The 27,216-nt window shown below is 49.4% G+C and overlaps 1 protein-coding gene across 14 annotated transcripts in view; it reads left to right on the plus strand.

Moving 5' to 3' along the window:
• The window catches only part of LOC138280823 (poly(rC)-binding protein 3-like), a 2,739,176-nt gene that overhangs the window by 2,261,789 nt on the left and 450,171 nt on the right, over positions 1-27,216 (plus strand). The window lies entirely within an intron of this gene.

Below are 27,216 nucleotides of genomic sequence, written 5' to 3' on the forward strand. Positions count from 1 at the left end.
AAAGTCACCACACCAGCAGCTCAGGGCCGGTCAGGTGCAGAGGTCAAAGAGGTGCCCAAAACGCATAGGCTGCAATGGAGAGAAGGGGGTGCCCCGGTTCTGGTCTGCCTGCAGGTAGGTACCCGCGTCTTCGGAGGGCAGACCAGGGGGGTTTTGTAGGGCACCGGGGGGGACACGAGTTCACACAAAAAGTACACCCTCAGCGGCACTGGGGCGGCCGGGTGCAGTGTAGAAACAAGCGTCGGGTTTGCAATGTAAATCAATGAGAGATCAAGGGATCTCTTCAGCGTCGCGGGCAGGCAAGGGGGGGGCTCCTCGGGGTAGCCACCACCTGGGCAAGGGAGAGGGCCTCCTGGGGGGCACTCCTGCACAGGAGTTCCGTTCCTTTAGGTGCTGGGGGCTGCGGGTGCAGGGTCTTTTCCAGCCGTCGGGAAAGGGAGTTCAGGCAGTCGCGGTCAGGGGGAGCCTCGGGATTCCCTCTGCAGGCGTCGCTGTGGGGGCTCAGGGGGGACAACTTTGGTTACTCACGGACTCGGAGTCGCCGGAGGGTCCTCCCTGAAGTGTTGGTTCTCCACCAGTCGAGTCGGGGTCGCCGGGTGCAGTGTTGCAAGTCTCACGCTTCTTGCGGGGATTTGCAGGGGTCTTTAAATCTGCTACTTGAGACAAAGTTGCAGTTCTTTTGGAGCAGGGCCGCTGTCCTCGGGAGTTTCTTGTCTTTCTCGAAGCAGGGCAGTCCTTAGAGGATTCAGAGGTCGCTGGTCCCTTGGAAAGCGTCGCTGGAGCAGGGTTCTTTGGAAGGCAGGAGACAGGCCGGTAGGACTGGGGCCAAAGCAGTTGGTGTCTTCTGTTCTTTCTCTGCGGGGGTTTTTCAGCTCGGCAGTCTTCTTCTTCTTGTAGTTTCAGGAATCTAAATTCTTAGGTTCAGGGGAGCCCTTAAATACTAAATTTAAGGGCGTGTTTAGGTCTGGGGGGTTAGTAGCCAATGGCTATTAGCCCTGAGGGTGGGTACACCCTCTTTGTGCCTCCTCCCAAGGGGAGGGGGTCACATCCCTAATCCTATTGGGGATTCCTCCATCTGCAAGATGGAGGATTTCTAAAAGTTAGAGTCACTTCGGCTCAGGACACCTTAGGGGCTGTCCTGACTGGCCAGTGACTCCTCCTTGTTTTTCTCATTATTTTCTCCGGCCTTGCCGCCAAAAGTGGGGGCCGTGGCCGGAGGGGTCGGGCAACTCCAGTAGCTGGAGTGTCCTGCGGTGCTGGCACAAAGGGGTGAGCCTTTGAGGCTCACCGCCAGGTGTGACAGCTCCTGCCTGGGGGAGGTGTTAGCATCTCCACCCAGTGCAGGCTTTGTTACTGGCCTCAGAGTGACAAAGGCACTCTCCCCATGGGGCCAGCAACATGTCTCGGTTGTGGCAGGCTGCTGGAACTAGTCAGCCTACACAGATAGTCGGTTAAGGTTTCAGGGGGCACCTCTAAGGTGCCCTCTGGGGTGTATTTTACAATAAAATGTACACTGGCATCAGTGTGCATTTATTGTGCTGAGAAGTTTGATACCAAACTTCCCAGTTTTCAGTGTAGCCATTATGGTGCTGTGGAGTTCGTGTAAAACAGACTCCCAGACCATATACTCTTATGGCTACCCTGCACTTACAATGTCTAAGGTATTGCTTAGACACTGTAGGGGCACAGTGCTCATGCACTGGTGCCCTCACCTAGGGTATAGTGCACCCTGCCTTAGGGCTGTAAGGCCTACTAGAGGGGTGACTTATCTATACCTGCATAGGCAGTGAGAGGCTGGCATGGCACCCTGAGGGGAGTGCCATGTCGACTTACTCGTTTTGTTCTCACCAGCACACACAAGCTGGCAAGCAGTGTGTCTGTGCTGAGTGAGGGGTCTCCAGGGTGGCATAAGACATGCTGCAGCCCTTAGAGACCTTCCTTGGCATCAGGGCCCTTGGTACCAGGGGTACCGCTTACAAGGGACTTATCTGGTTGCCAGGGTGTGCCAATAGTGGAATCAAAAGTACAGGTTAGGGAAAGAACACTGGTGCTGGGGCCTGGTTAGCAGGCCTCAGCACACTTTCAATTCAAAACATATCATCAGCAAAGGCAAAAAGTCAGGGGTAACCATGCCAAGGAGGCATTTCCTTACACAACACCCCCCCCAAACGAAAGAGGATGAGACTAACCTTTCCCAAGAGAGTCTTCATTTTCTAAGTGGAAGAACCTGGAAAGGCCATCTGCATTGGCATGGGCAGTCCCAGGTCTGTGTTCCACTATAAAGTCCATTCCCTGTAGGGAGATGGACCACCTCAACAGTTTTGGATTTTCACCTTTCATTTGCATCAGCCATCTGAGAGGTCTGTGGTCAGTTTGAACTAGGAAGTGAGTACCAAAGAGGTATGGTCTCAACTTCTTCAGGGACCAAACCACAGCAAAGGCCTCCCTCTCAATGGCACTCCAACGCTGCTCCCTGGGGGGTAACCTCCTGCTAATGAAAGCAACAGGCTGGTCAAGGCCATCATCATTTGTTTGGGACAAAACTGCCCCTATCCCATGTTCAGAGGCATCTGTTTGCACAATGAACTGCTTGGAGTAATCTGGAGCTTTTAGAACTGGTGCTGTGCACATAGCTTGTTTCAGGGTGTCAAAGGCCTGTTGGCATTCTACAGTCCAGTTTACTTTCTTGGGCATTTTCTTGGAGGTGAGTTCTGTGAGGGCTGTCACAATGGATCCATATCCCTTCACAAACCTCCTGTAGTACCCAGTCAAGCCAAGGAATGCCCTGACTTGAGTCTGGGTTTTTGGAGCTGCCCAGTCCAGAATAGTCTGGATCTTAGGCTGGAGTGGCTGAACTTGGCCTCCACCTACAAGGTGTCCCAAGTAAACCACAGTTCCCTGCCCTATCTGGCATTTGGATGCCTTGATAGAGAGGCCTGCAGATTGCAGGGCCTTCAAAACCTTCTTCAGGTGGACCAGGTGATCCTGCCAGGTGGAGCTGAAGACAGCAATATCATCAAGATAAGCTGCACTAAAGGATTCCAACCCAGCAAGGACTTGATTCACCAACCTTTGGAAGGTGGCAGGGGCATTCTTTAAACCAAAGGGCATAACAGTGAACTGATAATGCCCATCAGGTGTGGAGAATGCTGTCTTTTCTTTTGCTCCAGGGGCCATTCTGATTTGCCAGTACCCTGCTGTTAAGTCAAAGGTACTTAAGAATTTGGCAGCCCCTAATTTGTCTATTAGCTCATCAGCTCTAGGAATGGGATGAGCATCTGTCTTGGTGACAGAGTTGAGACCTCTGTAGTCCACACAAAACCTCATCTCTCTCTTTCCTTCTTTGGTGTGAGGTTTGGGGACTAAGACCACTGGGCTAGCCCAGGGGCTGTCAGAGTACTCAATTACTCCCAATTCCAGCATCTTGTGGACTTCCACCTTGATGCTTTCCTTAACTTGGTCAGACTGTCTAAATATTTTGTTTTTGACAGGCATGCTGTCTCCTGTGTCCACATCATGGGTACACAGGTGTGTCTGACCAGGGGTTAGGGAAAAGAGTTCAGCAAACTGCTGCAGGACCTTCCTACAGTCAGACTGCTGTTGGCTAGAGAGGGTGTCTGAGTAGATCACTCCATCCACTGAGCCATCTTTAGGGTCTGATGAGAGGAGATCAGGGAGAGGCTCACTCTCAGCTTCCTGGTCCTCATCTGTTACCATCAACAGATTTACATCAGCCCTGTCATGGAAGAGCTTAAGGCGGTTCACATGGATCACCCTCTTGGGGCTCCTGCTTGTGCCCAGGTCCACCAGGTAGGTGACCTGACTCTTCCTTTCTAGTACTGGGTAAGGGCCACTCCATTTGTCCTGGAGTGCCCTGGGAGCCACAGGCTCCAGAACCCAGACTTTCTGCCCTGGTTGAAATTCAACCAGTGCAGCCTTTTGGTCATACCACAACTTCTGGAGTTGTTGGCTGGCCTCAAGGTTTTTACTTGCCTTTTCCATGTACTCTGCCATCCTTGAGCGAAGGCCAAGTACATAGTCCACTATGTCTTGTTTAGGCTCATGAAGAGGTCTCTCCCAGCCTTCTTTAACAAGAGCAAGTGGTCCCCTTACAGGGTGGCCAAACAGAAGTTCAAAGGGTGAGAATCCTACTCCCTTCTGAGGCACCTCTCTGTAAGCGAAAAGCAGACATGGCAGGAGGACATCCCATCTCCTTTTGAGTTTTTCTGGGAGCCCCATGATCATGCCCTTTAATGTCTTGTTGAATCTCTCAACAAGGCCATTAGTTTGTGGATGATATGGTGTAGTGAATTTATAAGTCACCCCACACTCATTCCACATGTGTTTTAGGTATGCTGACATGAAGTTGGTACCTCTGTCAGACACCACCTCCTTAGGGAAACCCACTCTGGTAAAGATACCAATGAGGGCCTTGGCTACTGCAGGGGCAGTAGTCGACCTAAGGGGAATAGCTTCAGGATACCTAGTAGCATGATCCACTACTACTAGGATGTACATATTTCCTGAGGCTATGGGAGGTTCTAGTGGACCAACTATGTCCACACCCACTCTTTCAAAGGGGACCCCCACCACTGGAAGTGGAATGAGGGGGGCCTTTGGATGCCCACCTGTCTTACCACTGGCTTGACAGGTGGGGCAGGAGAGGCAAAACTCCTTAACCTTCTGGGACATGTTGGGCCAGTAGAAGTGGTTGACTAACCTCTCCCACGTCTTGGTTTGTCCCAAATGCCCAGCAAGGGGAATATCATGGGCTAAGGTCAGAATAAACTCTCTGAAACCCTGAGGCACTACCACTCTCCTAGTGGCACCAGGTTTGGGATCTCTTGCCTCAGTGTACAGGAGTCCATCTTCCCAATAGACCCTATGTGTTCCATTTTTCTTGCCATTGGACTCTTCAGCAGCTTGCTGCCTAAGGCCTTCAAGAGAGGGACAGGTTTCTTGTCCCTTACACAACTCTTCCCTTGAGGGTCCCCCTGAGCCTAAGAGCTCAACCTGATAAGGTTCCAGCTCCACAGGCTCAGTTCCCTCAGAGGGCAGAACTTCTTCCTGAGAAGAGAGGTTCTCTTTTTCTTGCTGTGTTGCAGCTGGTTTCCCAGCTGACTTTCCTTTTCTCTTGGTAGGCTGGGCCTTTCTTCCAGACTCCAGCTCTACTTTTTCACCCTGTGCCTTGCACTGTGCCCTTGTTTTGACACACACCAGTTCAGGGATACCCAGCATGGCTGCATGGGTTTTCAGTTCTACCTCAGCCCATGCTGAGGACTCCAGGTCATTTCCAAGCAAACAGTCTACTGGGATATTTGAGGAGACCACCACCTGTTTCAGGCCATTGACCCCTCCCCACTCTAAAGTTACCATAGCCATGGGATGTACTTTAGTCTGATTGTCAGCGTTGGTGACTGGATAAGTTTGTCCAGCCAGGTATTGGCCAGGGGAAACCAGTTTCTCTGTCACCATAGTGACACTGGCACCTGTATCCCTCAGGCCCTCTACACTTGTCCCATTAATTAAGAGCTGCTGCCTGTATTTTTGCATGTTAGGGGGCCAGGCAGCCAGTGTGGCTAAATCCACCCCACCCTCAGAGACTAATGTAGCTTCAGTGTGACACCTGATTTGCTCTGGGCACACTGTTGATCCCACTTGGAGACTGGCCATTCCAGTTTTAGCTGGATGGGAGTTAGAAGTGGTATCTTTCTTGGGACAGGCCTTGTCTCCAGTTTGGTGTCCAGACTGACTACAGCTACGACACCAGGCCTTTTTGGGATCAAAGTTTTTACCCTTGTACCCAGAATTGTTTTGTGAAGAGGCTCTGGGCCCACCCTCCTGTGCAGGTTTTTGGGGGCCTGTAGAAGACTCTTTACTATTTTTGTTTTTGGCTGTCTCACCACCCTTCCCCTGGGGAGGTTGTGTGACCCCTTTCTTTTGGTCACTCCCTGTGGAAGTTTTGGACACCCTAGTCTTGACCCAATGGTCCGCCTTCTTTCCCAATTCTTGGGGAGAAATTGGTCCTAGGTCTACCAGATGCTGATGCAGTTTACCATTGAAACAATTACTTAATAGGTGTTCTTTCACAAATAAATTGTACAGCCCATCATAATTACTTACACCACTGCCTTGAATCCAACCATCTAGTGTTTTTACTGAGTAGTCTACAAAGTCAACCCAGGTCTGGCTCGAGGATTTTTGAGCCCCCCTGAATCTAATCCTATACTCCTCAGTGGAGAATCCAAAGCCCTCAATCAGGGTACCCTTCATGAGGTCATAAGATTCTGCATCTTTTCCAGAGAGTGTGAGGAGTCTATCCCTACACTTTCCAGTGAACATTTCCCAAAGGAGAGCACCCCAGTGAGATTTGTTCACTTTTCTGGTTACACAAGCCCTCTCAAAAGCTGTGAACCATTTGGTGATGTCATCACCATCTTCATATTTAGTTACAATCCCTTTAGGGATTTTCAACATGTCAGGAGAATCTCTGACCCTATTTATGTTGCTGCCACCATTGATGGGTCCTAGGCCCATCTCTTGTCTTTCCCTTTCTATGGCTAGGATCTGTCTTTCCAAAGCCAATCTTTTGGCCATCCTGGCTAACTGGATGTCCTCTTCACTGGAGTTATCCTCAGTGATTTCAGAGAGGTTGGTCCCTCCTGTGAGGGAGCCAGCATCTCTGACTATGATTTGTGGAGTCAGGGCTTGAGAGGCCCTGTCTTCCCTAGATAGGACTGGTAGGGGGGAATCACCCTCCAAGTCACTATCATCATCCTCTGAATTGCCATCCTCAGAGGGGTTGGCCTTTTCAAACTCTGCCAACAGCTCCTGGAGCTGTAGTTTGGAAGGTCTGGGGCCCATTACTATTTTCTTTATTTTACAGAGTGACCTTAGCTCCCTCATCTTAAGATGGAGGTAAGGTGTGGTGTCGAGTTCCACCACATTCATCTCTGCACTAGACATTATGCTTCTAAAAGTTGGAATACTTTTTAAGAAACTAAAACTAGTTCTAGGTTCTAATTCAAACTTTTACCAAACTTTTTAAACTCTAAAAGAAATGCGAAACAGGATCTAAAACAAGGCCCTAGCAGGTCTTTTAAGAATTTAGAAAAATTTCAAATTTCAAAAACAATTTCTAATGAAATTTTTTGGAATTTGTCGTGTGATCAGGTATTGGCTGAGTAGTCCAGCAAATGCAAAGTCTTGTACCCCACCGCTGATCCACCAATGTAGGAAGTTGGCTCTGTATGTGCTATTTCAAAGTAAGGAATAGCATGCACAGAGTCCAAGGGTTCCCCTTAGAGGTAAGATAGTGGCAAAAAGAGATAATACTAATGCTCTATTTTGTGGTAGTGTGGTCGAGCAGTAGGCTTATCCAAGGAGTAGTGTTAAGCATTTGTTGTACATACACACAGGCAATAAATGAGGAACACACACTCAGAGACAAATCCAGCCAATAGGTTTTGTTATAGAAAAATATATTTTCTTAGTTTATTTTAAAAACCACAGGTTCAAATTTTACATGTAATATCTCATTTGAAAGGTATTGCAGGTAAGTACTTTAGGAACTTTGAATCATTTCATTAGCATGTATACTTTTCGCATAAAACACAATAAGCTGTTTTAAAAGTGGACACAGTGCAATTTTCACAGTTCCTGGGGAGGTAAGTTTTTGTTAGTTTTCACAGGTAAGTAAGTCACTTACAGGTTTCAGTTTTTGGTCCAAGGTAGCCCACCGTTGGGGGTTCAGAGCAACCCCAAAGTCACCACACCAGCAGCTCAGGGCCGGTCAGGTGCAGAGGTCAAAGAGGTGCCCAAAACGCATAGGCTGCAATGGAGAGAAGGGGGTGCCCCGGTTCCGGTCTGCCTGCAGGTAGGTACCCGCGTCTTCGGAGGGCAGACCAGGGGGGTTTTGTAGGGCACCGGGGGGGACACGAGTTCACACAAAAAGTACACCCTCAGTGGCACTGGGGCGGCCGGGTGCAGTGTAGAAACAAGCGTCGGGTTTGCAATGTAAATCAATGAGAGATCAAGGGATCTCTTCAGCGTCGCAGGCAGGCAAGGGGGGGGCTCCTCGGGGTAGCCACCACCTGGGCAAGGGAGAGGGCCTCCTGGGGGTCACTCCTGCACAGGAGTTCCGTTCCTTTAGGTGCTGGGGGCTGCGGGTGCAGGGTCTTTTCCAGCCGTCGGGAAAGGGAGTTCAGGCAGTCGCGGTCAGGGGGAGCCTCGGGATTCCCTCTGCAGGCGTCGCTGTGGGGGCTCAGGGGGGACAACTTTGGTTACTCACGGACTCGGAGTCGCCGGAGGGTCCTCCCTGAAGTGTTGGTTCTCCACCAGTCGAGTCGGGGTCGCCGGGTGCAGTGTTGCAAGTCTCACGCTTCTTGCGGGGATTTGCAGGGGTCTTTAAATCTGCTACTTGAGACAAAGTTGCAGTTCTTTTGGAGCAGGGCCGCTGTCCTCTGGAGTTTCTTGTCTTTCTCGAAGCAGGGCAGTCCTTAGAGGATTCAGAGGTCGCTGGTCCCTTGGAAAGCGTCGCTGGAGCAGGGTTCTTTGGAAGGCAGGAGACAGGCCGGTAGGACTGGGGCCAAAGCAGTTGGTGTCTTCTGTTCTTCCTCTGTAGGGGTTTTTCAGCTCGGCAGTCTTCTTCTTCTTGTAGTTTCAGGAATCTAAATTCTTAGGTTCAGGGGAGCCCTTAAATACTAAATTTAAGGGCGTGTTTAGGTCTGGGGGGTTAGTAGCCAATGGCTACTAGCCCTGAGGGTGGGTACACCCTCTTTGTGCCTCCTCCCAAGGGGAGGGGGTCACATCCCTAATCCTATTGGGGAATCCTCCATCTGCAAGATGGAGGATTTCTAAAAGTTAGAGTCACTTCGGCTCAGGACACCTTAGGGGCTGTCCTGACTGGCCAGTGACTCCTCCTTGTTTTTCTCATTATTTTCTCCGGCCTTGCCGCCAAAAGTGGGGGCCGTGGCCGGAGGGGGCGGGCAACTCCACTAGCTGGAGTGTCCTGCGGTGCTGGCACAAAGGGGTGAGCCTTTGAGGCTCACCGCCAGGTGTGACAGCTCCTGCCTGGGGGAGGTGTTAGCATCTCCACCCAGTGCAGGCTTTGTTACTGGCCTCAGAGTGACAAAGGCACTCTCCCCATGGGGCCAGCAACATGTCTCGGTTGTGGCAGGCTGCTGGAACTAGTCAGCCTACACAGATAGTCGGTTAAGGTTTCAGGGGGCACCTCTAAGGTGCCCTCTGGGGTGTATTTTACAATAAAATGTACACTGGCATCAGTGTGCATTTATTGTGCTGAGAAGTTTGATACCAAACTTCCCAGTTTTCAGTGTAGCCATTATGGTGCTGTGGAGTTCGTGTAAAACAGACTCCCAGACCATATACTCTTATGGCTACCCTGCACTTACAATGTCTAAGGTATTGCTTAGACACTGTAGGGGCACAGTGCTCATGCACTGGTGCCCTCACCTAGGGTATAGTGCACCCTGCCTTAGGGCTGTAAGGCCTACTAGAGGGGTGACTTATCTATACCTGCATAGGCAGTGAGAGGCTGGCATGGCACCCTGAGGGGAGTGCCATGTCGACTTACTCGTTTTGTTCTCACCAGCACACACAAGCTGGCAAGCAGTGTGTCTGTGCTGAGTGAGGGGTCTCCAGGGTGGCATAAGACATGCTGCAGCCCTTAGAGACCTTCCTTGGCATCAGGGCCCTTGGTACCAGGGGTACCGCTTACAAGGGACTTATCTGGATGCCAGGGTGTGCCAATAGTGGAATCAAAAGTACAGGTTAGGGAAAGAACACTGGTGCTGGGGCCTGGTTAGCAGGCCTCAGCACACTTTCAATTCAAAACATATCATCAGCAAAGGCAAAAAGTCAGGGGTAACCATGCCAAGGAGGCATTTCCTTACACAACACCCCCCCCAAACGAAAGAGGATGAGACTAACCTTTCCCAAGAGAGTCTTCATTTTCTAAGTGGAAGAACCTGGAAAGGCCATCTGCATTGGCATGGGCAGTCCCAGGTCTGTGTTCCACTATAAAGTCCATTCCCTGTAGGGAGATGGACCACCTCAACAGTTTTGGATTTTCACCTTTCATTTGCATCAGCCATCTGAGAGGTCTGTGGTCAGTTTGAACTAGGAAGTGAGTACCAAAGAGGTATGGTCTCAACTTCTTCAGGGACCAAACCACAGCAAAGGCCTCCCTCTCAATGGCACTCCAACGCTGCTCCCTGGGGGGTAACCTCCTGCTAATGAAAGCAACAGGCTGGTCAAGGCCATCATCATTTGTTTGGGACAAAACTGCCCCTATCCCATGTTCAGAGGCATCTGTTTGCACAATGAACTGCTTGGAGTAATCTGGAGCTTTTAGAACTGGTGCTGTGCACATAGCTTGTTTCAGGGTGTCAAAGGCCTGTTGGCATTCTACAGTCCAGTTTACTTTCTTGGGCATTTTCTTGGAGGTGAGTTCTGTGAGGGCTGTCACAATGGATCCATATCCCTTCACAAACCTCCTGTAGTACCCAGTCAAGCCAAGGAATGCCCTGACTTGAGTCTGGGTTTTTGGAGCTGCCCAGTCCAGAATAGTCTGGATCTTAGGCTGGAGTGGCTGAACTTGGCCTCCACCTACAAGGTGTCCCAAGTAAACCACAGTTCCCTGCCCTATCTGGCATTTGGATGCCTTGATAGAGAGGCCTGCAGATTGCAGGGCCTTCAAAACCTTCTTCAGGTGGACCAGGTGATCCTGCCAGGTGGAGCTGAAGACAGCAATATCATCAAGATAAGCTGCACTAAAGGATTCCAACCCAGCAAGGACTTGATTCACCAACCTTTGGAAGGTGGCAGGGGCATTCTTTAAACCAAAGGGCATAACAGTGAACTGATAATGCCCATCAGGTGTGGAGAATGCTGTCTTTTCTTTTGCTCCAGGGGCCATTCTGATTTGCCAGTACCCTGCTGTTAAGTCAAAGGTACTTAAGAATTTGGCAGCCCCTAATTTGTCTATTAGCTCATCAGCTCTAGGAATGGGATGAGCATCTGTCTTGGTGACAGAGTTGAGACCTCTGTAGTCCACACAAAACCTCATCTCTCTCTTTCCTTCTTTGGTGTGAGGTTTGGGGACTAAGACCACTGGGCTAGCCCAGGGGCTGTCAGAGTACTCAATTACTCCCAATTCCAGCATCTTGTGGACTTCCACCTTGATGCTTTCCTTAACTTGGTCAGACTGTCTAAATATTTTGTTTTTGACAGGCATGCTGTCTCCTGTGTCCACATCATGGGTACACAGGTGTGTCTGACCAGGGGTTAGGGAAAAGAGTTCAGCAAACTGCTGCAGGACCTTCCTACAGTCAGACTGCTGTTGGCTAGAGAGGGTGTCTGAGTAGATCACTCCATCCACTGAGCCATCTTTAGGGTCTGATGAGAGGAGATCAGGGAGAGGCTCACTCTCAGCTTCCTGGTCCTCATCTGTTACCATCAACAGATTTACATCAGCCCTGTCATGGAAGAGCTTAAGGCGGTTCACATGGATCACCCTCTTGGGGCTCCTGCTTGTGCCCAGGTCCACCAGGTAGGTGACCTGACTCTTCCTTTCTAGTACTGGGTAAGGGCCACTCCATTTGTCCTGGAGTGCCCTGGGAGCCACAGGCTCCAGAACCCAGACTTTCTGCCCTGGTTGAAATTCAACCAGTGCAGCCTTTTGGTCATACCACAACTTCTGGAGTTGTTGGCTGGCCTCAAGGTTTTTACTTGCCTTTTCCATGTACTCTGCCATCCTTGAGCGAAGGCCAAGTACATAGTCCACTATGTCTTGTTTAGGCTCATGAAGAGGTCTCTCCCAGCCTTCTTTAACAAGAGCAAGTGGTCCCCTTACAGGGTGGCCAAACAGAAGTTCAAAGGGTGAGAATCCTACTCCCTTCTGAGGCACCTCTCTGTAAGCGAAAAGCAGACATGGCAGGAGGACATCCCATCTCCTTTTGAGTTTTTCTGGGAGCCCCATGATCATGCCCTTTAATGTCTTGTTGAATCTCTCAACAAGGCCATTAGTTTGTGGATGATATGGTGTAGTGAATTTATAAGTCACCCCACACTCATTCCACATGTGTTTTAGGTATGCTGACATGAAGTTGGTACCTCTGTCAGACACCACCTCCTTAGGGAAACCCACTCTGGTAAAGATACCAATGAGGGCCTTGGCTACTGCAGGGGCAGTAGTCGACCTAAGGGGAATAGCTTCAGGATACCTAGTAGCATGATCCACTACTACTAGGATGTACATATTTCCTGAGGCTATGGGAGGTTCTAGTGGACCAACTATGTCCACACCCACTCTTTCAAAGGGGACCCCCACCACTGGAAGTGGAATGAGGGGGGCCTTTGGATGCCCACCTGTCTTACCACTGGCTTGACAGGTGGGGCAGGAGAGGCAAAACTCCTTAACCTTCTGGGACATGTTGGGCCAGTAGAAGTGGTTGACTAACCTCTCCCACGTCTTGGTTTGTCCCAAATGCCCAGCAAGGGGAATATCATGGGCTAAGGTCAGAATAAACTCTCTGAAACCCTGAGGCACTACCACTCTCCTAGTGGCACCAGGTTTGGGATCTCTTGCCTCAGTGTACAGGAGTCCATCTTCCCAATAGACCCTATGTGTTCCATTTTTCTTGCCATTGGACTCTTCAGCAGCTTGCTGCCTAAGGCCTTCAAGAGAGGGACAGGTTTCTTGTCCCTTACACAACTCTTCCCTTGAGGGTCCCCCTGAGCCTAAGAGCTCAACCTGATAAGGTTCCAGCTCCACAGGCTCAGTTCCCTCAGAGGGCAGAACTTCTTCCTGAGAAGAGAGGTTCTCTTTTTCTTGCTGTGTTGCAGCTGGTTTCCCAGCTGACTTTCCTTTTCTCTTGGTAGGCTGGGCCTTTCTTCCAGACTCCAGCTCTACTTTTTCACCCTGTGCCTTGCACTGTGCCCTTGTTTTGACACACACCAGTTCAGGGATACCCAGCATGGCTGCATGGGTTTTCAGTTCTACCTCAGCCCATGCTGAGGACTCCAGGTCATTTCCAAGCAAACAGTCTACTGGGATATTTGAGGAGACCACCACCTGTTTCAGGCCATTGACCCCTCCCCACTCTAAAGTTACCATAGCCATGGGATGTAGTTTAGTCTGATTGTCAGCGTTGGTGACTGGATAAGTTTGTCCAGCCAGGTATTGGCCAGGGGAAACCAGTTTCTCTGTCACCATAGTGACACTGGCACCTGTATCCCTCAGGCCCTCTACACTTGTCCCATTAATTAAGAGCTGCTGCCTGTATTTTTGCATGTTAGGGGGCCAGGCAGCCAGTGTGGCTAAATCCACCCCACCCTCAGAGACTAATGTAGCTTCAGTGTGACACCTGATTTGCTCTGGGCACACTGTTGATCCCACTTGGAGACTGGCCATTCCAGTTTTAGCTGGATGGGAGTTAGAAGTGGTATCTTTCTTGGGACAGGCCTTGTCTCCAGTTTGGTGTCCAGACTGACTACAGCTACGACACCAGGCCTTTTTGGGATCAAAGTTTTTACCCTTGTACCCAGAATTGTTTTGTGAAGAGGCTCTGGGCCCACCCTCCTGTGCAGGTTTTTGGGGGCCTGTAGAAGACTCTTTACTATTTTTGTTTTTGGCTGTCTCACCACCCTTCCCCTGGGGAGGTTGTGTGACCCCTTTCTTTTGGTCACCCCCTGTGGAAGTTTTGGACACCCTAGTCTTGACCCAATGGTCCGCCTTCTTTCCCAATTCTTGGGGAGAAATTGGTCCTAGGTCTACCAGATGCTGATGCAGTTTACCATTGAAACAATTACTTAATAGGTGTTCTTTCACAAATAAATTGTACAGCCCATCATAATTACTTACACCACTGCCTTGAATCCAACCATCTAGTGTTTTTACTGAGTAGTCTACAAAGTCAACCCAGGTCTGGCTCGAGGATTTTTGAGCCCCCCTGAATCTAATCCTATACTCCTCAGTGGAGAATCCAAAGCCCTCAATCAGGGTACCCTTCATGAGGTCATAAGATTCTGCATCTTTTCCAGAGAGTGTGAGGAGTCTATCCCTACACTTTCCAGTGAACATTTCCCAAAGGAGAGCACCCCAGTGAGATTTGTTCACTTTTCTGGTTACACAAGCCCTCTCAAAAGCTGTGAACCATTTGGTGATGTCATCACCATCTTCATATTTAGTTACAATCCCTTTAGGGATTTTCAACATGTCAGGAGAATCTCTGACCCTATTTATGTTGCTGCCACCATTGATGGGTCCTAGGCCCATCTCTTGTCTTTCCCTTTCTATGGCTAGGATCTGTCTTTCCAAAGCCAATCTTTTGGCCATCCTGGCTAACTGGATGTCCTCTTCACTGGAGTTATCCTCAGTGATTTCAGAGAGGTTGGTCCCTCCTGTGAGGGAGCCAGCATCTCTGACTATGATTTGTGGAGTCAGGGCTTGAGAGGCCCTGTCTTCCCTAGATAGGACTGGTAGGGGGGAATCACCCTCCAAGTCACTATCATCATCCTCTGAATTGCCATCCTCAGAGGGGTTGGCCTTTTCAAACTCTGCCAACAGCTCCTGGAGCTGTAGTTTGGAAGGTCTGGGGCCCATTACTATTTTCTTTATTTTACAGAGTGACCTTAGCTCCCTCATCTTAAGATGGAGGTAAGGTGTGGTGTCAAGTTCCACCACATTCATCTCTGCACTAGACATTATGCTTCTAAAAGTTGGAATACTTTTTAAGAAACTAAAACTAGTTCTAGGTTCTAATTCAAACTTTTACCAAACTTTTTAAACTCTAAAAGAAATGCGAAACAGGATCTAAAACAAGGCCCTAGCAGGTCTTTTAAGAATTTAGAAAAATTTCAAATTTCAAAAACAATTTCTAATGAAATTTTTTGGAATTTGTCGTGTGATCAGGTATTGGCTGAGTAGTCCAGCAAATGCAAAGTCTTGTACCCCACCGCTGATCCACCAATGTAGGATGTTGGCTCTGTATGTGCTATTTCAAAGTAAGGAATAGCATGCACAGAGTCCAAGGGTTCCCCTTAGAGGTAAGATAGTGGCAAAAAGAGATAATACTAATGCTCTATTTTGTGGTAGTGTGGTCGAGCAGTAGGCTTATCCAAGGAGTAGTGTTAAGCATTTGTTGTACATACACACAGGCAATAAATGAGGAACACACACTCAGAGACAAATCCAGCCAATAGGTTTTGTTATAGAAAAATATATTTTCTTAGTTTATTTTAAAAACCACAGGTTCAAATTTTACATGTAATATCTCATTTGAAAGGTATTGCAGGTAAGTACTTTAGGAACTTTGAATCATTTCATTAGCATGTATACTTTTCGCATAAAACACAATAAGCTGTTTTAAAAGTGGACACAGTGCAATTTTCACAGTTCCTGGGGAGGTAAGTTTTTGTTAGTTTTCACAGGTAAGTAAGTCACTTACAGGTTTCAGTTTTTGGTCCAAGGTAGCCCACCGTTGGGGGTTCAGAGCAACCCCAAAGTCACCACACCAGCAGCTCAGGGCCGGTCAGGTGCAGAGGTCAAAGAGGTGCCCAAAACGCATAGGCTGCAATGGAGAGAAGGGGGTGCCCCGGTTCCGGTCTGCCTGCAGGTAGGTACCCGCGTCTTCGGAGGGCAGACCAGGGGGGTTTTATAGGGCACCGGGGGGGACACGAGTTCACACAAAAAGTACACCCTCAGTGGCACTGGGGCGGCCGGGTGCAGTGTAGAAACAAGCGTCGGGTTTGCAATGTAAATCAATGAGAGATCAAGGGATCTCTTCAGCGTCGCAGGCAGGCAAGGGGGGGGCTCCTCGGGGTAGCCACCACCTGGGCAAGGGAGAGGGCCTCCTGGGGGTCACTCCTGCACAGGAGTTCCGTTCCTTTAGGTGCTGGGGGCTGCGGGTGCAGGGTCTTTTCCAGCCGTCGGGAAAGGGAGTTCAGGCAGTCGCGGTCAGGGGGAGCCTCGGGATTCCCTCTGCAGGCGTCGCTGTGGGGGCTCAGGGGGGACAACTTTGGTTACTCACGGACTCGGAGTCGCCGGAGGGTCCTCCCTGAAGTGTTGGTTCTCCACCAGTCGAGTCGGGGTCGCCGGGTGCAGTGTTGCAAGTCTCACGCTTCTTGCGGGGATTTGCAGGGGTCTTTAAATCTGCTACTTGAGACAAAGTTGCAGTTCTTTTGGAGCAGGGCCGCTGTCCTCTGGAGTTTCTTGTCTTTCTCGAAGCAGGGCAGTCCTTAGAGGATTCAGAGGTCGCTGGTCCCTTGGAAAGCGTCGCTGGAGCAGGGTTCTTTGGAAGGCAGGAGACAGGCCGGTAGGACTGGGGCCAAAGCAGTTGGTGTCTTCTGTTCTTCCTCTGCAGGGGTTTTTCAGCTCGGCAGTCTTCTTCTTCTTGTAGTTTCAGGAATCTAAATTCTTAGGTTCAGGGGAGCCCTTAAATACTAAATTTAAGGGCGTGTTTAGGTCTGGGGGGTTAGTAGCCAATGGCTACTAGCCCTGAGGGTGGGTACACCCTCTTTGTGCCTCCTCCCAAGGGGAGGGGGTCACATCCCTAATCCTATTGGGGAATCCTCCATCTGCAAGATGGAGGATTTCTAAAAGTTAGAGTCACTTCGGCTCAGGACACCTTAGGGGCTGTCCTGACTGGCCAGTGACTCCTCCTTGTTTTTCTCATTATTTTCTCCGGCCTTGCCGCCAAAAGTGGGGGCCGTGGCCGGAGGGGGCGGGCAACTCCACTAGCTGGAGTGTCCTGCGGTGCTGGCACAAAGGGGTGAGCCTTTGAGGCTCACCGCCAGGTGTGACAGCTCCTGCCTGGGGGAGGTGTTAGCATCTCCACCCAGTGCAGGCTTTGTTACTGGCCTCAGAGTGACAAAGGCACTCTCCCCATGGGGCCAGCAACATGTCTCGGTTGTGGCAGGCTGCTGGAACTAGTCAGCCTACACAGATAGTCGGTTAAGGTTTCAGGGGGCACCTCTAAGGTGCCCTCTGGGGTGTATTTTACAATAAAATGTACACTGGCATCAGTGTGCATTTATTGTGCTGAGAAGTTTGATACCAAACTTCCCAGTTTTCAGTGTAGCCATTATGGTGCTGTGGAGTTCGTGTAAAACAGACTCCCAGACCATATACTCTTATGGCTACCCTGCACTTACAATGTCTAAGGTATTGCTTAGACACTGTAGGGGCACAGTGCTCATGCACTGGTGCCCTCACCTAGGGTATAGTGCACCCTGCCTTAGGGCTGTAAGGCCTACTAGAGGGGTGACTTATCTATACCTGCATAGGCAGTGAGAGGCTGGCATGGCACCCTGAGGGGAGTGCCATGTCGACTTACTCGTTTTGTTCTCACCAGCACACACAAGCTGGCAAGCAGTGTGTCTGTGCTGAGTGAGGGGTCTCCAGGGTGGCATAAGACATGCTGCAGCCCTTAGAGACCTTCCTTGGCATCAGGGCCCTTGGTACCAGGGGTACCGCTTACAAGGGACTTATATGGATGCCAGGGTGTGCCAATAGTGGAATCAAAAGTACAGGTTAGGGAAAGAACACTGGTGCTGGGGCCTGGTTAGCAGGCCTCAGCACACTTTCAATTCAAAACATAGCATCAGCAAAGGCAAAAAGTCAGGGGGTAACCATGCCAAGGAGGCATTTCCTTACATAACACCCCCCCCAAACGAAAGAGGATGAGACTAACCTTTCCCAAGAGAGTCTTCATTTTCTAAGTGGAAGAACCTGGAAAGGCCATCTGCATTGGCATGGGCAGTCCCAGGTCTGTGTTCCACTATAAAGTCCATTCCCTGTAGGGAGATGGACCACCTCAACAGTTTTGGATTTTCACCTTTCATTTGCATCAGCCATCTGAGAGGTCTGTGGTCAGTTTGAACTAGGAAGTGAGTACCAAAGAGGTATGGTCTCAACTTCTTCAGGGACCAAACAACAGCAAAGGCCTCCCTCTCAATGGCACTCCAACGCTGCTCCCTGGGGGGTAACCTCCTGCTAATGAAAGCAACAGGCTGGTCAAGGCCATCATCATTTGTTTGGGACAAAACTGCCCCTATCCCATGTTCAGAGGCATCTGTTTGCACAATGAACTGCTTGGAGTAATCTGGAGCTTTTAGAACTGGTGCTGTGCACATAGCTTGTTTCAGGGTGTCAAAGGCCTGTTGGCATTCTACAGTCCAGTTTACTTTCTTGGGCATTTTCTTGGAGGTGAGTTCTGTGAGGGCTGTCACAATGGATCCATATCCCTTCACAAACCTCCTGTAGTACCCAGTCAAGCCAAGGAATGCCCTGACTTGAGTCTGGGTTTTTGGAGCTGCCCAGTCCAGAATAGTCTGGATCTTAGGCTGGAGTGGCTGAACTTGGCCTCCACCTACAAGGTGTCCCAAGTAAACCACAGTTCCCTGCCCTATCTGGCATTTGGATGCCTTGATAGAGAGGCCTGCAGATTGCAGGGCCTTCAAAACCTTCTTCAGGTGGACCAGGTGATCCTGCCAGGTGGAGCTGAAGACAGCAATATCATCAAGATAAGCTGCACTAAAGGATTCCAACCCAGCAAGGACTTGATTCACCAACCTTTGGAAGGTGTCAGGGGCATTCTTTAAACCAAAGGGCATAACAGTGAAATGATAATGCCCATCAGGTGTGGAGAATGCTGTCTTTTCTTTTGCTCCAGGGGCCATTCTGATTTGCCAGTACCCTGCTGTTAAGTCAAAGGTACTTAAGAATTTGGCAGCCCCTAATTTGTCCATTAGCTCATCAGCTCTAGGAATGGGATGAGCATCTGTCTTGGTGACAGAGTTGAGACCTCTGTAGTCCACACAAAACCTCATCTCTCTCTTTCCTTCTTTGGTGTGAGGTTTGGGGACTAAGACCACTGGGCTAGCCCAGGGGCTGTCAGAGTACTCAATTACTCCCAATTCCAGCATCTTGTGGACTTCCACCTTGATGCTTTCCTTAACTTGGTCAGACTGTCTAAATATTTTGTTTTTGACAGGCATGCTGTCTCCTGTGTCCACATCATGGGTACACAGGTGTGTCTGACCAGGGGTTAGGGAAAAGAGTTCAGCAAACTGCTGCAGGACCTTCCTACAGTCAGACTGCTGTTGGCTAGAGAGGGTGTCTGAGTAGATCACTCCATCCACTGAGCCATCTTTAGGGTCTGATGAGAGGAGATCAGGGAGAGGCTCACTCTCAGCTTCCTGGTCCTCATCTGTTACCATCAACAGATTTACATCAGCCCTGTCATGGAAGAGCTTAAGGCGGTTCACATGGATCACCCTCTTGGGGCTCCTGCTTGTGCCCAGGTCCACCAGGTAGGTGACCTGACTCTTCCTTTCTAGTACTGGGTAAGGGCCTGTCCTGGAGTGCCCTGGGAGCCACAGGCTCCAGAACCCAGACTTTCTGCCCTGGTTGAAATTCAACCAGTGCAGCCTTTTGGTCATACCACAACTTCTGGAGTTGTTGGCTGGCCTCAAGGTTTTTACTTGCCTTTTCCATGTACTCTGCCATCCTTGAGCGAAGGCCAAGTACATAGTCCACTATGTCTTGTTTAGGCTCATGAAGAGGTCTCTCCCAGCCTTCTTTAACAAGAGCAAGTGGTCCCCTTACAGGGTGGCCAAACAGAAGTTCAAAGGGTGAGAATCCTACTCCCTTCTGAGGCACCTCTCTGTAAGCGAAAAGTAGACATGACAGGAGGACATCCCATCTCCTTTTGAGTTTTTCTGGGAGCCCCATGATCATGCCCTTTAATGTCTTGTTGAATCTCTCAACAAGGCCATTAGTTTGTGGATGATATGGTGTAGTGAATTTATAAGTCACCCCACACTCATTCCACATGTGTTTTAGGTATGCTGACATGAAGTTGGTACCTCTGTCAGACACCACCTCCTTAGGGAAACCCACTCTGGTAAAGATACCAATGAGGGCCTTGGCTACTGCAGGGGCAGTAGTCGACCTAAGGGGAATAGCTTCAGGATATCTAGTAGCATGATCCACTACTACTAGGATGTACATATTTCCTGAGGCTGTGGGAGGTTCTAGGGGACCAACTATGTCCACACCCACTCTTTCAAAGGGGACCCCCACCACTGGAAGTGGAATGAGGGGGGCCTTTGGATGCCCACCTGTCTTACCACTGGCTTGACAGGTGGGGCAGGAGAGGCAAAACTCCTTAACCTTCTGGGACATGTTGGGCCAGTAGAAGTGGTTGACTAACCTTTCCCACGTCTTGGTTTGTCCCAAATGCCCAGCAAGGGGAATATCATGGGCTAAGATCAGAATAAACTCTCTGAAACCCTGAGGCACTACCACTCTCCTAGTGGCACCAGGTTTGGGATCTCTTGCCTCAGTGTACAGGAGTCCATCTTCCCAATAGACCCTATGTGTTCCATTTTTCTTGCCATTGGACTCTTCAGCAGCTTGCTGCCTAAGGCCTTCAAGAGAGGGACAGGTTTCTTGTCCCTTACACAACTCTTCCCTTGAGGGTCCCCCTGGGCCTAAGAGCTCAACCTGATAAGGTTCCAGCTCCACAGGCTCAGTTCCCTCAGAGGGCAGAACTTCTTCCTGAGAAGAGAGGTTCTCTTTTTCTTGCTGTGTTGCAGCTGGTTTCCCAGCTGACTTTCCTTTTCTCTTGGTAGGCTGGGCCTTTCTTCCAGACTCCAGCTCTACTTTTTCACCCTGTGCCTTGCACTGTGCCCTTGTTTTGACACACACCAGTTCAGGGATACCCAGCATGGCTGCATGGGTTTTCAGTTCTACCTCAGCCCATGCTGAGGACTCCAGGTCATTTCCAAGCAAACAGTCTACTGGGATATTTGAGGAGACCACCACCTGTTTCAGGCCATTGACCCCTCCCCACTCTAAAGTTACCATAGCCATGGGATGTACTTTAGTCTGATTGTCAGCGTTGGTGACTGGATAAGTTTGTCCAGCCAGGTATTGGCCAGGGGAAACCAGTTTCTCTGTCACCATAGTGACACTGGCACCTGTATCCCTCAGGCCCTCTACACTTGTCCCATTAATTAAGAGCTGCTGCCTGTATTTTTGCATGTTAGGGGGCCAGGCAGCCAGTGTGGCTAAATCCACCCCACCCTCAGAGACTAATGTAGCTTCAGTGTGACAACTGATTTGCTCTGGGCACACTATTGATCCCACTTGGAGACTGGCCATTCCAGTTTTAGCTGGATGGGAGTTAGAAGTGGTATCTTTCTTGGGACAGGCCTTGTCTCCATTTTGGTGTCCAGACTGACTATAGCTACGACACCAGGCCTTTTTGGGATCAAAGTTTTTACCCTTGTACCCAGAATTGTTTTGTGAAGAGGCTCTGGGCCCACCCTCCTGTGCAGGTTTTTGGGGGCCTGTAGAAGACTCTTTACTATTTTTGTTTTTGGCTGTCTCACCACCCTTCCCCTGGGGAGGTTTTGTGACCCCTTTCTTTTGGTCACCCCCTGTGGAAGTTTTGGACACCCTAGTCTTGACCCAATGGTCCGCCTTCTTTCCCAATTCTTGGGGAGAAATTGGTCCTAGGTCTACCAGATGCTGATGCAGTTTACCATTGAAACAATTACTTAATAGGTGTTCTTTCACAAATAAATTGTACAGCCCATCATAATTACTTACACCACTGCCTTGAATCCAACCATCTAGTGTTTTTACTGAGTAGTCTACAAAGTCAACCCAGGTCTGGCTCGAGGATTTTTGAGCCCCCCTGAATCTAATCCTATACTCCTCAGTGGAGAATCCAAAGCCCTCAATCAGGGTACCCTTCATGAGGTCATAAGATTCTGCATCTTTTCCAGAGAGTGTGAGGAGTCTATCCCTACACTTTCCAGTGAACATTTCCCAAAGGAGAGCACCCCAGTGAGATTTGTTCACTTTTCTGGTTACACAAGCCCTCTCAAAAGCTGTGAACCATTTGGTGATGTCATCACCATCTTCATATTTAGTTACAATCCCTTTAGGGATTTTCAACATGTCAGGAGAATCTCTGACCCTATTTATGTTGCTGCCACCATTGATGTGTCCTAGGCCCATCTCTTGTCTTTCCCTTTCTATGGCTAGGATCTGTCTTTCCAAAGCCAATCTTTTGGCCATCCTGGCTAACTGGATGTCCTCTTCACTGGAGTTATCCTCAGTGATTTCAGAGAGGTTGGTCCCTCCTGTGAGGGAGCCAGCATCTCTGACTATGATTTGTGGAGTCAGGGCTTGAGAGGCCCTGTCTTCCCTAGATAGGACTGGTAGGGGGGAATCACCCTCCAAGTCACTATCATCATCCTCTGAGTTGCCATCCTCAGAGGGGTTGGCCTTTTCAAACTCTGCCAACAGCTCCTGGAGCTGTAGTTTGGAAGGTCTGGGGCCCATTACTATTTTCTTTATTTTACAGAGTGACCTTAGCTCCCTCATCTTAAGATGGAGGTAAGGTGTGTTGTCGAGTTCCACCACATTAATCTCTGCACTAGACATTATGCTTCTAAAAGTTGGAATACTTTTTAAGAAACTAAAACTAGTTCTAGGTTCTAATTCAAACTTTTACCAAACTTTTTAAACTCTAAAAGAAATGCTAAACAGGATCTAACACAAGGCCCTAGCAGGTCTTTTAAGAATTTAGAAAAATTTCAAATTGCAAAAACAATTTCTAATGACAATTTTTGGAATTTGTCGTGTGATCAGGTATTGGCTGAGTAGTCCAGCAAATGCAAAGTCTTGTACCCCACCGCTGATCCACCAATGTAGGAAGTTGGCTCTGTATGTGCTATTTCAAAGTAAGGAATAGCATGCACAGAGTCCAAGGGTTCCCCTTAGAGGTAAGATAGTGGCAAAAAGAGATAATACTAATGCTCTATTTTGTGGTAGTGTGTTCGAGCAGTAGGCTTATCCAAGGAGTAGTGTTAAGCATTTGTTGTACATACACACAGGCAATAAATGAGGAACACACACTCAGAGACAAATCCAGCCAATAGGTTTTGTTATAGAAAAATATATTTTCTTAGTTTATTTTAAGAATCACAGGTTCAAATTTTACATGTAATATCTCATTTGAAAGGTATTGCAGGTAAGTACTTTAGGAACTTTGAATAATTTCATTAGCATGTATACTTTTCGCATAAAACACAATAAGCTGTTTTAAAAGTGGACACAGTGCAATTTTCACAGTTGCTGGGGGAGGTAAGTTTTTGTTAGTTTTCACAGGTAAGTAAGTCACTTACAGGTTTCAGTTTTTGGTCCAAGGTAGCCCACCGTTGGGGGTTCAGAGCAACCCCAAAGTCACCACACCAGCAGCTCAGGGCCGGTCAGGTGCAGAGGTCAAAGAGGTGCCCAAAACGCATAGGCTGCAATGGAGAGAAGGGGGTGCCCCGGTTCCGGTCTGCCTGCAGGTAGGTACCCGCGTCTTCGGAGGGCAGACCAGGGGGGTTTTGTAGGGCACCGGGGGGGACACGAGTTCACACAAAAAGTACACCCTCAGCGGCACTGGGGCGGCCGGGTGCAGTGTAGAAACAAGCGTCGGGTTTGCAATGTAAATCAATGAGAGATCAAGGGATCTCTTCAGCGTCGCAGGCAGGCAAGGGGGGGCTCCTCGGGGTAGCCACCACCTGGGCAAGGGAGAGGGCCTCCTGGGGGTCACTCCTGCACAGGAGTTCCGTTCGTTTAGGTGCTGGGGGCTGCGGGTGCAGGGTCTTTTCCAGCCGTCGGGAAAGGGAGTTCAGGCAGTCGCGGTCAGGGGGAGCCTCGGGATTCCCTCTGCAGGTGTCGCTGTGGGGCCTCAGGGGGGACAACTTTGGTTACCCACGGACTCGGAGTCGCCGGAGGGTCCTCCCTGAAGTGTTGGTTCTCCACCAGTCGAGTCGGGGTCGCCGGGTGCAGTGTTGCAAGTCTCACGCTTCTTGCGGGGATTTGCAGGGGTCTTTAAATCTGCTACTTGAGACAAAGTTGCAGTTCTTTTAGAGCAGGGCCGCTGTCCTCGGGAGTTTCTTGTCTTTCTCAAAGCAGGGCAGTCCTTAGAGGATTCAGAGGTCGCTGGTCCCTTGGAAAGCGTCGCTGGAGCAGGGTTCTTTGGAAGGCAGGAGACAGGCCGGTAGGACTGGGGCCAAAGCAGTTGGTGTCTTCTGTTCTTCCTCTGCAGGGGTTTTTCAGCTCGGCAGTCTTCTTCTTCTTGTAGTTTCAGGAATCTAAATTCTTAGGTTCAGGGGAGCCCTTAAATACTAAATTTAAGGGCGTGTTTAGGTCTGGGGGGTTAGTAGCCAATGGCTACTAGCCCTGAGGGTGGGTACACCCTCTTTGTGCCTCCTCCCAAGGGGAGGGGGTCACATCCCTAATCCTATTGGGGAATCCTCCATCTGCAAGATGGAGGATTTCTAAAAGTTAGAGTCACTTCGGCTCAGGACACCTTAGGGGCTGTCCTGACTGGCCAGTGACTCCTCCTTGTTTTTCTCATTATTTTCTCCGGCCTTGCCGCCAAAAGTGGGGGCCGTGGCCAGAGGGGGCGGGCAACTCCACTAGCCGGAGTGTCCTGCGGTGCTGGCACAAAGGGGTGAGCCTTTGAGCCTTTGAGGCTCACCGCCAGGTGTGACAGCTCCTGCCTGGGGGAGGTGTTAGCATCTCCACCCAGTGCAGGCTTTGTTACTGGCCTCAGAGTGACAAAGGCACTCTCCCCATGGGGCCAGCAACATGTCTCGGTTGTGGCAGGCTGCTTGAACTAGTCAGCCTACACAGATAGTCGGTTAAGGTTTCAGGGGGCACCTCTAAGGTGCCCTCTGGGGTGTATTTTACAATAAAATGTACACTGGCATCAGTGTGCATTTATTGTGCTGAGAAGTTTGATACCAAACTTCCCAGTTTTCAGTGTAGCCATTATGGTGCTGTGGAGTTCGTGTAAAACAGACTCCCAGACCATATACTCTTATGGCTACCCTGCACTTACAATGTCTAAGGTATTGCTTAGACACTGTAGGGGCACAGTGCTCATGCACTGGTGCCCTCACCTAGGGTATAGTGCACCCTGCCTTAGGGCTGTAAGGCCTACTAGAGGGGTGACTTATCTATACCTGCATAGGCAGTGAGAGGCTGGCATGGCACCCTGAGGGGAGTGCCATGTCGACTTACTCGTTTTGTTCTCACCAGCACACACAAGCTGGCAAGCAGTGTGTCTGTGCTGAGTGAGGGGTCTCCAGGGTGGCATAAGACATGCTGCAGCCCTTAGAGACCTTCCTTGGCATCAGGGCCCTTGGTACCAGGGGTACCGCTTACAAGGGACTTATCTGGATGCCAGGGTGTGCCAATAGTGGAATCAAAAGTACAGGTTAGGGAAAGAACACTGGTGCTGGGGCCTGGTTAGCAGGCCTCAGCACACTTTCAATTCAAAACATAGCATCAGCAAAGGCAAAAAGTCAGGGGGTAACCATGCCAAGGAGGCATTTCCTTACAATACTATAACACACATATAGGTAGAAGTACCACATGTAGGCCTTCCCTAGAGCTTAAAGTGACCTAAAATTGTAAAAAAGTTCACACTTAATTTTGATGATTAGTAAGTGATGCTGCCAATGGCATGTGGCAGGAGTGTCCGGAGCTGTGAGTGGTGTAAGCTGCAATGGCATAACTTGAGACCTGGGATTTATGTTTTAGAAATTGAGCACTGTACACTGGCTAGGTAACTTAGGGGTTGCAGGGAAAGTCTCCTGCTAGTTTATGGGCATCTCGCCTTAGTTGATTACAGGCCTTTATCTCACCATCAGGAAAGTTAAATGTCTCAGCTAAGTGGGCCCTTTGGTCGAGAGGCTCATTGAAGGGGCTAACAGGGGGTATTAGCAGCCCCAAATACGCAAACAGACCACGAGTACGTTCATTGATATTTGGGAAAATATTTACTGATATTAAAGAGACTGTCTAATTTCTGGTTAAATATTCTAAAGGAGTTTGAAGGAAGAACTGTAAGTTTTACAATTGAGAGCCGTAAAATTTGGTTGCAGGTATCACTTTGGACATGCTTTTAGAATTTAATATGCTTATCTTTACTGCTGATTGTGAATCTTCAGAGGATGAGTAGGGACAAAGGGCCACATGTACCAATGTTTGGTTTTGCGACTCGCAAATTGTGAGTCAGAGAGACTCGTAATTTTCGAGTGGCAAAACCTTATGTTGTATAGTGTCAATGACACTATTAGCGATTCGCAAGGGGGTCGCAAATGCTCACCTTATTCATGAGGTAGGTCGCATTTTGCGACCCCCTTGCGAATGGCGGCCCTCACAGGGATGATGACCTGCTGGAGACAGCAGACCGCCATGTCTGTGACTGCGTTTAAATAAAGCATTTTTTTTTTTAAATGCAGCCCGTATTTCTTAAAGGAAAATCAGATGCATTTCAAAACAAGCATTTACAATGCAACGGGTCTCGCGTTTGCTCATGTTAGAGAAGATCGCGTTGTAAACTCTTAACCCGACTTTTCACCTATCGGGCAAAAGTGCTTTTATGTACATAAACCAAAAAAGTTAAATCAAGTATGTAAAGCGATCGACTTCTGCCAAGCGAGATCGCGCTGGTAAATTAGAGAAAAAAAAGTCCACGAGCCCAATGGAAAACAGCGAGCCTCGCATGTTTTCTGTACTTGGTCGCTGCGCTTGCGGAGGGCTAGCCACCGGAACAAGCATGACATATGCGTGCCTTCGACTAATGAAAGCAAGCGGATTTTATTAGGGAAGCCAACAAACCAATAAAAAACACTGACGTGATGTTGACAGGGCTCAGAGCGCTTTTCTAAATACAAAAGAGTCTCGCTGCGATACGCATGCGCGAGCGCATGCAACGCAGGCTCGACCCTAACAAAAAATGGACCACTGCCTGCTCTGAAATTTTTTTTTCACTGCCATTCACAAAGGGGAAGAGGTCCCATGGGAACCCCTTCCCATTTGCGAATGGGTTAGCACCAGTGGGACACTGGTGCTAACTGCAATTTTTTTGCGACCGCATTCGCGGTCACAAAATAATCAGACATGGGACTGCGAGTCCCAATTAGGAAGGGAACAACCCTTCCTAATTACGAGTCGCAATCCCTTTTTGCAATTCGGTAAATAGTTTACTGAATCGCAAAAATGGGTTCGTACATGGGGAAGTACATTTTGCATGTCGAAAACAGCCGGATTCGCTGTTTGCGACGTGCAAAAGGCTACGTACATGTGGCCCATAGAGAATTGGGCCCCAG

The sequence above is a fragment of the Pleurodeles waltl genome, chromosome 2_2 (assembly GCF_031143425.1).
Source record: "Pleurodeles waltl isolate 20211129_DDA chromosome 2_2, aPleWal1.hap1.20221129, whole genome shotgun sequence".
NCBI classification, from domain to species: domain Eukaryota; kingdom Metazoa; phylum Chordata; class Amphibia; order Caudata; family Salamandridae; genus Pleurodeles; species Pleurodeles waltl.